A 15943-nucleotide genomic window follows, 5' to 3' on the forward strand; every position below is an offset into this window, starting at 1 on the left:
GTAGGTCTCCTCCTGGACCACCTGTTCTACTCCTGTGAGGGTTTATATATCGCAAGGGTGAGCTCACAAAAGATCATAGCTCAACAAGTTGTGGGGAATAATGTGCATGAACTCTCCAAAGGTGGGAGCCCATGTGAAGTGTAAGGCTGATCAATAAATAATGGTTGAAGGTGAACATTACTTTTAATAAGTTGGTCAAATTTTATTAGCAGTTACTAAATATAAGTGTATACCAACCCAAAGTAATAGTAGATCAAAATTAATAATAAACCACAATGCGATGCAAATGACAGATTAAATTTACTTACATAAATTAATCATGTGAGTATCTGAGCCGCTCATGACCGTGAGCACGGCTGATATAACAGTTTTACACTCCGCAAGAGGTTGCACATCTTTACCCACAAGTCGTGTTACCCGTTTGCCAAGGGATCGTGACTTCCCATTCATCTCTACCGAGGAGACGAGGCAGGGTAGCACTACGAAGCCTTTCCAAAGTTCCACTAGTTCGAGAAAACCCGTTACAGATTTAGGAAGGAGGAAGCTTAAGAATACCCTGTCCGGAAAGCCAGGCAGTCTGACCCGAGAACCTCCCTATACTCTACAGTGATGCCTCCCTGTTTGCCCCTTTCAGGTAAGGTAATCTCTCCCTAGTTTTCCTAATTACTTGGCCAAGGGTGTCCCATTCCACCCTTGTGGTAGCACTGTTTTCTCGGGTGGTTCTTCATGTTCCAATTAACACAATAATCTTATCATGAACAATAAATAATCAACAGTAATAATAAAGGATGATCATGTGTCAAATTTATCTCAACATCCAAAACCACATATAGCAATAGCAAGACTACCCAAAAGTTCAGTGGTGATCAAGGCATAAGGTAAAGTAGACTAGGGTGACCTATTGGGTCCCATCAAAATTAAGCCGAAACATTCCATAGTGAATAAAGAGAACATTATTGGATAAATAAAAGTGGTCAAGGGCACAACTTGCCTTCAACGAGCTCCTGCTCAGAATTATCCACCTGCTGAACACCTGGGTCATCAGTGGCTTGCTTGTCTACTCGCAACAATACAAACAAACATGGTACAGGAGAAATTAACATCACACCAAACATGAGATCATACTACATAATAATATTCTACACATCACAACAAGATTGTAGGTTCGAGAATCACTAAATTCGGAGCTACAATTATCGAGTTATGATTTTCTGAAGTTATTAAGTGGTTGATATAGAATAAACCAAATAAATAATTTTAATCTATGTTTCTGAGAGCACCTAGAGGGGGGGTGAATAGGTGATCCTGTAAAACTTAAAGCTTAATGCCACAAAAACTTGGTTAAGCGTTAGCACAATAATGTCAAGTGGCTAGAAAGGAGTCTCAACAAAACACAATAACCACAAAGATATCAATCACAGAGATGGCACGGTGGTTATCCCGTGGTTCGGCCAAGACCAACGCTTGCCTACTCCACGTTGTGGCATCCTAATGGACGAGGGTTGCAATCAACCCTTCTCAAGCGGTCCAAAGACCCACTTGAATACCACGGTGTTTTGCTTTGCTTTTCTTAATCCCGTTCGCGAGGAATCTCCACAACTTGGAGTCTCTCGCCCTTACAAAGATGTTCACAAAGAAGCACGGAGTAAGGGAGGGATTAGCAACTCACACAAGACACAAAGATCACAGCAAGTACGCACACACAAGACCCAGACTTAAGCTCAAAAGACTAGCACACTAGAACGGAGCTCAAATCACTAGAATGTCGAACAAGTGCGCAAGAACGGAGTGTGAGTGATCAAGAGTGCTCAAGGAATGCTTGGTTTTCTCCTCCATGCGCCTAGGGGTCCCTTTTATAGCCCCAAGGCAACTAGGAGCCGTTGAGAGCAATCCAGGAAGGCAAATCTTGCCTTCTGTCGCCTGGCGCACCGGACAGTCCGGTGCGGATTTCTTTCCTTCCCTGGCGAAGCCGACCGTTGGCGCCTGGGAGCCGTTGGCGCACCGGACACTGTCCGGTGCACACCGGACACTGTCCGGTGCACACCGGACAGTCCGGTGCCCCCTCCCGACCGTTGGTTCGGCCACGTGTCTTGCGCAGATCGCGCAGCCGACCGTTGGCCCGACCGACCGTTGGCTCACCGGACAGTCCGGTGCACACCGGACAGTCCGGTGAATTATAGCCGTACACCGCCGATGAAATCCCGAGAGCAGCGAGTTCGCACGAGCCAGCCTGGTACACCGGACACTGTCCGGTGCACCACCGGACAGTCCGGTGCTCCCAGACTGAGCAGAGTCTTGGCTGCTCGAGCCAAGACATTTCCAATTGTTCTTTTCCTGTTTCCAGCACTTAGACACACTACATTAGTCCATAAAACAATGTACTAAGTCTAGAAACATACCTTTTGATATGATTTGCACTTTGTCCACCATTTTACATAGATTAACACAAAGACACTTGTGTTGGCACTCAATCACCAAAATACTTAGAAATGGCCCAAGGGCACATTTCCCTTTCAATCTCCCCCTTTTTGGTGATTTATGCCAACACAACATAGAGCAACTAGAACAAGTGCAATATCAATGCAAATGAAAACCAAAAGTTGTTTTGAATCAATTTTGGCATATATGGATCACTCTTTGCCACCACTTGGTTTGTTTTTGCAAATCAAACTCAATTTTCTATCTCTAAGTCAAACACACTTGTTAAGACATGAAGAGAGTCGTTCCCAGAGAAATTGATTCAAGATTTCAAAAACTTCCCTTTTTCCCATAATCAACACTTCTCCCCACAAGAGGCCAACTTTTGACAAAAGAGACAATAAAAGAGTTTTGACAAACCAAAAGCTCTAATCTACTATTTTCAAAATTTCTCAAGTGGTAGCTGATCCATCTATTGCTTTGGCCTTTACTTTCTCCCTCTTTGGCATCAAGCACCAAAACGGGATCAACTTGGCCCTTAAACCCCATTTCCTCACCAGGATCTTCAAATAAGAGTACAAAGGCAATAAGAGGACATGCGATGAACTTGGAATAAGTTACCCTCTCATCGGAGTGCAGTGGAAGTCTTTCATGGTCCAAGACCACCTTTTCCCTTCCAAACCTCCTTTGAGACTAAATCAAGCAAACTCAAGCAAACGGTTAGTCTCAAAGGGTCAAGTTGTAGCACAACTCCCCCTAAATATGTGCATCACTTGCACAAGGACTTGTGAGGTCCGGGGAGTGATTGTACAACTTGAGCACCATAGTAAGCAACAAAAATGCATAAGGAACATGATCAAAGGCATAAATACATGTATGCTATGAATCAATCCAAGTTCCATGAATCTAGGACATTTAGCTCACTACGCAGCCTGCAAAAGGTCTTTTCATCTAAAGGCTTAGTGAAGATATCGGCTAGCTGGTTCTCGGTGCTAACATGAAACACTTCGATATCTCCCTTTTGCTGGTGGTCTCTCAAAAAGTGATGCCGGATGTCAATGTGCTTTGTGCGGCTGTGCTCAACAGGATTTTCCGCTATTCGGATAGCACTCTCATTGTCACATAGGAGTGGGACTTTGCTCAGGTTGTAGCCAAAGTCCTGGAGGGTTTGCCTCATCCAAAGTAGTTGCGCACAACACTGTCCTGCGGCAACGTACTCGGCCTCAGCGGTGGATAGGGCAACGGAAGTTTGTTTCTTAGAGTTCCACGACACCAGGGACCTTGCTAAGAATTGGCACGTCCCCGATGTACTCTTCCTATCGACCTTACATCCAGCATAGTCGGAATCTGAGTATCCAATCAAGTCAAAGTTAGACCCCTTTGGATACCAGATCCCGAAGCAAGGCGTAGCGACTAAATATCGAAGAATTCGCTTCACAGCCACTAAGTGACACTCCTTAGGATCGGATTGAAATCTAGCACACATGCATATGCTAAGCATAATATCCGGTCTACTAGCGCATAAATAAAGCAACGAACCTATCATGGACCGGTATGCTTTTTGATCAACGAACTTACCTCCTTTGTTGACATCAGTGTGTCCGTCAGTTCCCATCGGCGTCTTTGCGGGCTTGGCGTCCTTCATCCCAAACCGCTTTAGTAAGTATTGCATGTACTTCGTTTGGGAGATGAAGGTGCCATCCTTGAGTTGCTTCACTTGGAACCCAAGGAAGTAGTTCAACTCGCCCATCATCGACATCTCGAATTTCTGTGTCATCACCCTGCTAAACTCTTCACAAGACTTTTGGTTAGTAGAACCAAATATTATGTCATCGACATAAATTTGGCACACAAAAAGATCACCATCGCAAGTCTTAGTAAAAAGAGTTGGATCGACTTTCCCAACCTTGAAAGCATTAGCAATTAGAAAGTCTCTAAGGCATTCATACCATGCTCTTGGGGCTTGCTTAAGTCTATAGAGCGCCTTAGAGAGCTTACACACGTGGTCGGGGTACCGTTCATCCTCGAAGCCAGGGGGTTGCTCCACGTACACCTCCTCTTTGATCGGCCCGTTGAGGAAAGCGCTCTTCACATCCATTTGGTACAACCTGAAAGAATGGTGAGCGGCATATGCTAGCAAAATACGAATTGATTCTAGCCTAGCCACAGGAGCAAACGTCTCCTCAAAGTCAAAACCTGCGACTTGGGCATAACCTTTTGCCACAAGTCGAGCCTTGTTCCTTGTCACCACCCCGTGCTCGTCCTGTTTGTTGCGGAACACCCATTTGGTTCCCACAACATTTTGCTTGGGACGAGGCACCAGTGTCCAAACTTCATTGCGCTTGAAGTTGTTGAGTTCCTCCTGCATGGCCAACACCCAGTCCGGATCTAGCAAGGCCTCTTCTACCCTGAAAGGCTCAATAGAAGAGACAAAGGAGTAATGCTCACAAAAATTAACTAATCTTGAACGAGTAGTTACTCCCTTGCTAATATCACCCAGAATTTGGTCGACGGGATGATTCCTTTGAATCATTGCTCGAACTTGGGTTGGAGGTGCCTGAGGTGCTTCTTCCTCTTGAACTTGAACATCCTGTGCTCCCCCTTGATCATGCGCCTCCACTTGAGGTACATGTTCGTCATCTTGGGTTGGAGGATGCACCATTGTTGAGGAAGATGGTTGATCTTGCTCCAATTGTTCTTGTGGTCGCACATTGCCAATCGCCATGGTGCGCATTGCGACCGTTGGAACATCTTCTTCATCTACATCATCAAGATCAACAACTTGCTCTCTTGGAGAGCCATTAGTCTCATCAAATACAACGTCGCTAGAGACTTCAACCAAACCCGATGATTTGTTGAAGACCCTATACGCCTTTGTATTTGAGTCATAACCTAACAAAAACCCTTCTACAGCTTTGGGAGCAAACTTAGAATTTCTACCCTTCTTCACTAGAATGTAGCATTTGCTCCCAAATACACGAAAGTAAGACACATTGGGTTTGTTACCGGTTAGAAGCTCATACGAAGTCTTCTTGAGGAGGCGGTGAAGGTAGACCCGGTTGATGGCGTGGCAGGCCGTGTTCACGGCTTCCGACCAAAAGTGCTTGGGGGTCTTGAACTTTCCAAGCATCGTCCTCGCCATATCGATTAGCGTCCTGTTCTTCCTCTCTACCACACCATTTTGCTGTGGTGTGTAGGGAGCGGAGAACTCGTTCTTGATCCCTTCCTCCTCAAGGTACTCCTCCAATTGAAGGTTCTTGAACTCGGACCCATTGTCGCTCCTTACCTTTTTCACCTTGAGCTCAAACTCATTTTGAGCTCTCCTTAGAAAGCGCTTGAGGGTCCCTTGGGTTTCAGACTTATCCTGCAAAAAGAATACCCAAGTGAAGCGGGAAAAGTCATCAACAATAACTAAACCATACTTACTTCCTCCAATGCTTAGATAGGCAACAGGTCCGAAGAGGTCCATATGTAGCAGCTCCAGGGGTCTTGATGTGGTCATCACATTCTTGTTGTGATGTGCTCCTCCCACCTGTTTACCTGCTTGACATGCTGCACAAGGTCTATCTTTTTCGAATTGCACGTTAGTTAAACCTATCACGGGTTCTCCATTTAGAAGCTTGTGAAGGTTCTTCATCCCCACATGTGCTAAGCGACGATGCCATAGCCAGCCCATGCTAGTCTTAGCAATTAAGCATGCATCTAGACCGGCCTCTTCTTTTGTAAAATCAACTAAGTAAAGTTTGCCGTCTAGTACACCCTTAAAAGCTAGTGAACCATCACACCTTCTAAAGACGGACACATCTACATTAGTGAATAGACAATTATATCCCATATTGCATAAATGACTAACAGATAACAGATTATATCCAAGAGACTCAACTAAAAACACATTAGAAATAGAGTGCTCATTTGATATTGCAATTTTGCCTAAGCCTTTCACCTTGCCTTGATTTCCATCACCGAATATGATTGAATCTTGGGGATCCTTGTTTTTGACGTAGGAGGTGAACATCTTCTTCTCCCCCGTCATATGGTTTGTGCATCCGCTGTCGATAATCCAGCTTAAACCCCCGGATGCATAAACCTGCAAGACAAATTTAGGCTTGGGTCTTAGGTACCCAACTCATGTTGGGTCCTACAAGGTTAGCACAAATATCCTTAGGGACCCAAATGCAAGTTTTGTCTCCCTTGCATTTTGCCCCTAATTTTCTAGCAACTATCTTCCTATCCTTTCTACAAATAGCAAAGGAAGCATTTAAAGCATGATATATTGTAGAGGGTTCATTAACTTTCCTAGGAACATTAACAATATTTCTCCTAGGCATATGAACAACGTATCTCCTAGACATATCTCTACCATGCATCCAGGAAGAACTAGAAGCAAACATGGCATGAGAGTCAAAAGCATCATAAGCATTGCAACTCCTATAAGACTGTCTTCTATCATGGTACATAAAAGCATGGTTCTTTTTAGCACTGCTAGCCATAGGGACCTTCCCTTTCTCCTTGGCGGGGATGGGAGCCTTATGGCTTGTTAAGTTCTTGGCTTCTCTTTTGAAGCCAAGTCCATCCTTAATTGAGGGGTGTCTACCAATAGTGTAGGCATCCCTTGCAAATTTTAACTTATCAAATTCACTTTTGCTAGTCTTAAGTTGGGCATTAAGACTAGCTACTTCATCCCTTAATTTTGCAATAGAAGCTATGTGTTCACTACAAGCATCAATGTCAAAATCTCTACACCTATTGCAAATCATAACATGTTCTACACAAGATTTAGATTTACTTGCTATCTCTAACTTAGCATTCAAACCATCATTTATGCTCCTTAAGCTAGAAATTGTCTCATGGCAAGAAGATAGTTCACAAGACAGCATTTCATTTCTTTTAACTTCTAAAGCATAACATTTTTGTGCCACTACAAATTTGTCATGCTCTTCATATAAAAGGTCCTCTTGTTTTTCTAAGAGTCTATCCTTTTCATTCAAGGCATCAATCAATTCATTAATCTTATCTACTTTAGTTCTATCCAATCCCTTGAACAAACTAGAGTAATCTATTTCTTCATCACTAGATTCATCATCACTCGAAGAATCATAAGTAGTGCTGTCTCGAGTACATACCTTCTTCTCCTTTGCCATGAGGCATGTGTGACGCTCGTTGGGGAAGAGGGATGACTTGTTGAAGGCGGTGGCGGCGAGTCCTTCATTTTCGAAGTCGGATGACGAACAATCCGAGTCCCACTCCTTTCCAAGGTGTGCCTCGCCCTTAGCTTTCTTGTATGCCTTCTTCTTCTCCCTCTTGCTCCCTTGTTCCTGGTCACTTTCATTATCGGGACAGTTAGCAATAAAATGACCAATCTTACCGCATTTGAAGCATGAACGCTTCCCCTTTGTCTTGGTCTTGCTTGGCTGTCCCTTGCGACCCTTTAGCGCCGTCTTGAAGCGCTTGATGATGAGGGCCATCTCTTCATCATTGAGCCCGGCCACCTCAACTTGCGCCACCTTGCTAGGTAGCGCCTCCTTGCTTCTCATTGCCTTGAGAGCAATGGGTTGAGGCTCATGGGTTGGACCGTTCAACGCGTCGTCCACGTACCTTGCCTCCTTGATCATCATTCGCCCGCTTACGAACTTTCCAAGGACTTCTTCGGGCGACATCTTGGTGCACCTGGGATTTTCACGAATATTGTTCACCAAATGTGGATCAAGTACAGTAAAAGACCTTAGCATTAGGCGGACGACGTCGTGATCCGTCCATCGCGTGCTTCTGTAGCTCCTTATTTTGTTGATAAGGGTCTTGAGCCGGTTGTATGTTTGGGTTGGCTCCTCGCCCCTTATCATTGTGAATCTTCCAAGCTCGCCCTCCACCAACTCCATTTTGGTGAGTAAGGTGACGTCGTTCCCCTCATGAGAGATCTTGAGGGTATCCCAGATCTGCTTGGCATTGTCCAAGCCGCTCACCTTATGGTACTCGTCCCTGCACAAAGAGGCTAACAACACAGTAGTGGCTTGTGCATTTCTATGAATCTGTTCATTGATAAACATAGGACTATCTGAGCTATCAAATTTCATTCCACTTTCCACAATCTCCCATATGCTTGGATGGAGAGAGAACAGGTTACTACGCATTTTGTGGCTCCAAAATCCGTAGTCCTCTCCATCAAAGTGAGGAGGTTTGCCAAGTGGAATGGAGAGCAAATGAGCATTTGTACTTTGCGGAATACGAGAGTAGTCAAAAGAAAAGTTCGAATTAACCGGTTTCCTTCTCTCGTAGTCGTTGTCGTCGTTGTTCTTTTGGGAAGAAGTGGACTCATCGCTGTCGTCGTAGTAGACGATCTCCTTGATGCGTCTCGTCTTCTTCTTCTTCCCATCTTTGCGTCTGTGGCCCGAGCCCGAGTCGGTAGGCTTGTCATCCTTTGGCTCGTTGACAAAGGACTCCTTCTCCTTATCGTTGATCACGATTCCCTTCCCCTTAGGATCCATCCCTTCGGGCGGTTAGTCCCTTTCTTGAAGAGAACGGCTCCGATACCAATTGAGAGCACCTAGAGGGGGGGGGGTGAATAGGTGATCCTGTAAAACTTAAAGCTTAATGCCACAAAAACTTGGTTAAGCGTTAGCACAATAATGTCAAGTGGCTAGAAAGGAGTCTCAACAAAACACAATAACCACAAAGATATCAATCACAGAGATGGCACGGTGGTTATCCCGTGGTTCGGCCAAGACCAACGCTTGCCTACTCCACGTTGTGGCGTCCCAATGGACGAGGGTTGCAATCAACCCTTCTCAAGAGGTCCAAAGACCCACTTGAATACCACGGTGTTTTGCTTTGCTTTTCTTAATCCCGTTCGCGAGGAATCTCCACAACTTGGAGTCTCTCGCCCTTACAAAGATGTTCACAAAGAAGCACGGAGTAAGGGAGGGATTAGCAACTCACACAAGACACAAAGATCACAGCAAGTACACACACACAAGACCCAGACTTAAGCTCAAAAGACTAGCACACTAGAACGGAGCTCAAATCACTAGAATGTCGAACAAGTGCGCAAGAACGGAGTGTGAGTGATCAAGAGTGCTCAAGGAATGCTTGGTTTTCTCCTCCATGCACCTAGGGGTCCCTTTTATAGCCCCAAGACAGCTAGGAGCCGTTGAGAGCAATCCAGGAAGGCAAATCTTGCCTTCTGTCGCCTGGCGCACCGGACACTGTCCGGTGCACACCGGACACTGTCCGGTGTGGATTTCTTTCCTTCCCTGGCGAAGCCGACCGTTGGCGCCTAGGAGCCGTTGGCGCACCGGACACTGTCTGGTGCACACCGGACAGTCCGGTGCCCCCTCCCGACCGTTGGCTCGGCCACGTGTCTTGCGCAGATCACGCAGCCGACCGTTGGCCCGGCCGACCGTTGGCTCACCGGACAGTCCGGTGCACACCGGACAGTCCGGTGAATTATAGCCGTACACCGCCGATGAAATCCCGAGAGCAGCGAGTTCGCACGAGCCAGCCTGGCGCACCGAACACTGTCCGGTGCACCACCGGACAGTCCGGTGCTCCCAGACTGAGCAGAGTCTTGGCTGCTCGAGCCAAGACATTTCCAATTGTTCTTTTCCTGTTTCCAGCACTTAGACACACTACATTAGTCCATAAAACAATGTACTAAGTCTAGAAACATACCTTTTGATATGATTTGCACTTTGTCCACCATTTTACATAGATTAACACAAAGACACTTGTGTTGGCACTCAATCACCAAAATACTTAGAAATGGCCCAAGGGCACATTTCCCTTTCAGTTTCATTCATAAACAGAGTTACCAGGTGATAAATAATATTAAAACAAAATTATTGCAACTAGAATAGGTCAAAAAGGAATTAAAATGAATTTACTATAATTTAAATAAGTTTTTGGAATTATTTTAATACTAAAAATAATTTTCTTTATTTTTACTCCATTTAACAGCTCTCTAGACTGTGCTCAGGAATACTAAGGAGTACGGGGGCTAACTTATAAAATTCTCAAGACTCGGATTAAATGTTCCTCAACACGTGATGGACTGCTGGTTGATTCCTACCTATTCTAGGGGTTCTTTTGCAAAATGGCAAACTGCCCGAAAACTCAGTCGTCCAATCTAAAACCGAGCGCTAGGATTAGATCTCTTTTTAAAACGAAATGGTATGCTCTGTCGGCCACTCAATTAGAATCCAACCGCTAGGATTAGATCCTACCCCTAGAGAAGCAGTACATAGCCGACCTCACGATTCAAAATCGACGGTGTAGATTTAAATAACCTAGAGCCCTCTAGATCCACCCGATCGGATCTCAACGGCCTGGATCTCCTGCCCGAACTGGTATGATAGAATCCAATCTCAACCAGTCATCTTCAGATCTACGACCCGAGCGAAGCCTTCCCCAACATCACCACATGACGGCGGCGCCACCCACCAGCGTGGCCGCGGAGTTTGCTGGAGCCACGCAAACCAGCGATTAACTATGCGATTCTTCACTACGAGGCCTACTACGCGATGTGGAGAACCTAGCGATCCAGAGGATAGGGTACTTACTGGGGTTTGTGTGCGCAGAGGTGCTGTCCACGGCGTAGGCCGTCTACGAGGACTACTACACGATGTATTTTTATTACTGTTATTATTATTGTCAGATGCACAAACAAATAAACTCCAACATGATGCACTAATTTCTTTATTTAATATAATTGTTGGTAGTCAAGGTGACCCCATGATTTAAATATGCAAAAATGAGAATAACAACACAAGTGGCCAAATAAACCTTTTATATTTCCCAATTCTTGTACATTCTATTCCTCCCACTATTTGGGTATTACAGATCGTCAGAGTCAGAGAGTTGGTGGTACGAGTACCTTAACTACCATGGAACGATGGCGCGCGATGTAGAGCGGATAGGGCCTCCCTACGCGGAACGGCACCCGCGCCACGCCGCTCGACTACAGCATCCTCATCGCCGATGCCACAGCGAGGGGTCCCGTGGCCGCTGACCTCGATGTGTCATGGCAAGCAGTCGGACGCCAGCACCAGACTGACGACACGGGTCTCTGAAGAGCCCACCACCTCGGGAGATCCAAGCCCTACTGCTGGTAATGGTAACCATTTTCGCTGTGCTGACGTAGAGAGCCAAAGGCCAGAAATTTATAGCGATAGCGGACGTGGCAGGCATGCTATCGGAGGTTGCGGCATGGCGGGTCACTCGACGTGGAGTTCATGGGGCCCATCCTCGCATCGCTCGTCATAGAGTTTGCGGGGACTTATCCTCACGACGTGCTCCGAGGTTGCGATAGCGGGCACAGGAAGGCGCATGGCGTGCGATGGCAGTTTTTGCGTGTGGCGTGCGGGAGTTCGTTTTCGAGATGCGGGGAAGCACGTGTCACACCTAGTTTTAGAAGGTAAACCGAATGCGAACCATGTACGTGCCAGGATCAGGAATTCACATACACAACGATTACATAATTGGACATCATCACACATTGCTCAAAATAATAACGGAAATAAGTACTTCATTACATTACGATGTCCAAAACATCCACAGAGTCATTAACTTAAGTCATAATCAAACTACTGAACGAAATGCAGTATGATAAGGCCTTCACAGGCAGCTGACTGTGGGTTTGCCACTAATCTATTATAGAACTCGTCGAAGTCCTAAAACTCCTGAAAGACCTCCATATTGCCTCCATCTTCTCTTGAGCACTAGTTGCAATGGGGACAACCTGGTGTTTGGTGTTTTTAAGCAATGGTGAGTGCACATCAACGTACTCAGCAAATGTCCCATTTGGATAAAGTGGACTAGCTGTATGTAGGGTTGAGCTTAAAGTAGTTGCTTTTAGTTGGTCATGTATTTATTACTAGTAGAGAGCCAAGTTTTAGCAATAATCCCAAGTTGTTACCCAAATGGCACTCCCTCCAAGAGGAAATACCAAAACCCATAATTATAACCATCAACATTAAGCATCATCATAAAGGTATCCAGAGTAACTCTAATCAAAGGAGCTCCCAAGGCTGCTCATAACCGTGAGCACGGCTGATATGCCAGTTTCTAACCCTCTACAAAGGTTGCACACTTTACCCACGAGTCATGATCCCTTTCCAGCCTGGGTTGTACAGATCCGATCTTCACTACCGAGGTGAATGGCGAAGGATTTACTACGTAGCCTTTACAAAGAATCCCAGAGGTTATAACCATCCGTTCGGTTTCTCTAGTTTGATAAACACAATACCTCTCCCCATAGGAAGGGTGACTAACAAAAGCAACACGAAGGAACCTCGGCACCCGACCTCGGTAGAGCAAGTATTATGCCCGGACCCCATTGACGGCACGACGGCGAAGCCGACTACACCTCAAGTTCCTCTAATTAATCAGCAAAGGGCGTTCCATACTACCCTCATGGTTGTACTGTTTTCCTGGGTGGTCATCCAACGAACAGGTCCTTACGGAGAGGTACTAGGGAAACAGCCCGAGTCCCCTAGAGTATCACAATTTCATCATCATATCTAGAATAATATCCTCGTATCATAAATATAATCATCATGTTCATTGATCAAAGTAAAGCAATAACATGATACTAATCATAGTAGCCAATTCCCAATGGATAACCAAGGACAGGAAAACAGAACACTAGTCAATCCTTAGGTTGATCATGGTATGCGGAACAATGAATTATAAAGTAAGTAGGCATAATAAGTAAGAGGACACTTGTCTTCACCAGATTGCTACTCAGGGAAGTCTCCTTCAACATACTCGAGAACCACGGACTGCTCTTTATCTACGCAAAGCAATCACTCATTCAACACACTTGGGGAATGACAAAAGAACAATACACCAAACATAAGCAACAGAGCAAACACAGGTTCAATATAAAGGTAAAGACACATATGTGCATTATAGGTTTGGGGTAGATCACTATGCCAAGTGGTCTATTGTTCTCTAACTAGGTCTGTTGGGGACTTGTTCTCAAATGCTATGAATTAAGAACAAGGCAACACAGAAATGTTAATGGTTAAAGACCTTCGTTCTTCGAAGCATTATTTCCCTTGGGATATAATGATCTTCAGACGAAGGTCATGAAGGACGTACCTTCATCATCGCAGTTTATATTAATGAAAGAAGAGGCATATGAAACATGAGACATAACATGAATAATCACATGACATCCTTTATATATCTTTACTGTATCATCATGAATAAACATAAACAATACTGAATTACATTTGTACCTTCGGCTTAACGGAAGGCAAAAGTCCGAGAGTGACGCACGAGTGAATACAAGTCAACGTGAACAGTACGGGGGTACTGTTCATCTATTTATAGGCACAGAGCACAACCTGTGTAAAATTACATTCATGCCCTTCATGTTTACAATTGACTTAAGGAAAATCTATCGAGGACTAGATAGTCTTTTCCTCTTTAAGTCGGTTCCTTTTTCTGCTACTAAGCCGAAGCTTCCTTGCGCGTAGCTTCGGAATTGATTCGACCTTCGCCCCGATCATGCTTTTCATATTGTGAACAACTTCGTTCCAAGTCTGAAGGTTCCTGTACATATATTTCACTTGGGAAACATTGGTGTTGGGGACTTGTTCTCAAATGCTTCGAATTAAGAACAAGGCAACACAGAAAATGTTAAGTATTAAGGTCCTTCGTCCTTCATAACGATATATCCCTTCGGGATATATAGCATCTCGGACGAAGGTTACAAAGAACATACCTTCGTAAGCATAACAACGAAGAATAAAGCATTCACATAAATCATGAAATAAACATGTAAATATTATCATAGAATTATCTCTACTTGTATTAATGAATATAAATGACTTTGAAGTACAAATGTACCTTCGGTCTTGCGGAAGGCAAAAAGTACGAATGTGATGCGAAGGCAAAAAGCAGGTTCGCGTGAACAGTACAGAGGTACTGTTCATCTATTTATAGACACAGGTCGCAGCCTGTGACAAATTACAATTATACCCCTTGCGGAAGTTTACAACATTGACTCGGACATACATGTATAAAAAGGTCATTCTGCCTCTATGTCGGTTTAAAACGCCGAAGCTCCATGAAAAGGGACCTTCGGCCATCTCTTAGAAACGACTTTGGCCGAAGCTGCTTCTTCGTGTGAGACCTTCGGCGTACCGAAGCACGACCCCAACAGTAGCCCCTTTCGCGGTACTAGATCGTTCTTCGTAACGAGCTTGGCCCGTGAAAAAAAACCTCTTCAGCTTCGGGAAGCCGAAGGTCCAAAAAACACCTTCCCTGAGCTCGTTGCGGAGAAACGATCCGACTTCCGAGCGCGTGCCAAGCCCACTTTGTAGAGTTACTGTTTGGTCTTTGCGGTCCACTGCACAGCGGGTATGAGTTACTGCGCGCCTGGTGTAACAGTTCCACCGCTTCGCCTTCCTACCTGCAGCACTATATAAACAAACAGGTGGGTGTGAAGTTACCACAGCATTCATTGCTATTTGCACTGTTTCGCTGCCAAAATTTTTCACCATAGCCGAAGCTTAAGTCTCAGAATCGAACGAAGGTGCTTCTCAACGTCCGCTTCGTCAGAAAGAAGAGCTTCGGAGAAAAGAAAAAAGGAAAAAGTTTTTGACTTCCCAAACTTAGAATCAAATGGCGAGAATACGATCTACTGCCAAAGTTGTACGTGAGGGAGACGAAGCCGAAGGTTCAGACACTGTGCCCATCTCCGAAGCAATGCAGCGTTCCGGTCTACTGACTACAGAAGAAATGCCTGCTGCTGAAGCAGACCCAACAACTGCCGAAGGAAAAGAAAACATTGAAGGGACTGACTCCGAAGATGACTATCACCTTGCTATGCCCAGCAAGCCCAGTCACTTGGATTTTGGGAAATCAACTGTTTCAAAAGCTGACCTTTCGAAGATGGTGAAAGCAGGTTATTTCAATGAGGACCAGAAGAAGCTACTCCGCTTCGGGGAAGAAGAAACCACCCCGAAGCCAAGGAAGGATGAGATTGTTATTTTCAAGAGTTTTTTAAAAGCCGGGCTTAGATTCCCTCTCCACGATATTGTTGCGGAGATACTAAGGAGGTTTGGTATCTACTTTCATCAATTGACTCCTAACGCCATCGTTAGGCTCAATGTTTATATCTGGGCCCTCCGAAGCCAAGCTGTGGAACCATTTGCTGACAGCTTCTGCCGAGCTCACGAATTACATTACCAAACAAAGGCCAGAAAAGATGGGCTACATGATAATTTCGGTTGCTATAATTTTGCCTACCGGAAGACAACAAAGTGTCCTGTCATCAGCTACCGAAGCAAATGGCCAGCAGGTTGGAAATCTGAGTGGTTTTATGTAAAAGTCGATGAAGACAAAGAAAAATTGGTACAAAGCCCTCTGGAGTTAATCTTCGGAGAGACAAGGCCACAATGCCACATTGGCGACCTAAAAGGTCCCACCTGGGCTGCTCTGGGTGAATTTGAAATTATCTCAGAACATATTGGCACCAGGGATCTAGTTCAAGAGTTCTTGGCATTCAGAGTTTTCCCTACTC

Source organism: Zea mays, chromosome 4 (genome assembly GCF_902167145.1).
Source record: "Zea mays cultivar B73 chromosome 4, Zm-B73-REFERENCE-NAM-5.0, whole genome shotgun sequence".
In the NCBI taxonomy this organism is placed as follows: Eukaryota; Viridiplantae; Streptophyta; class Magnoliopsida; order Poales; family Poaceae; genus Zea; species Zea mays.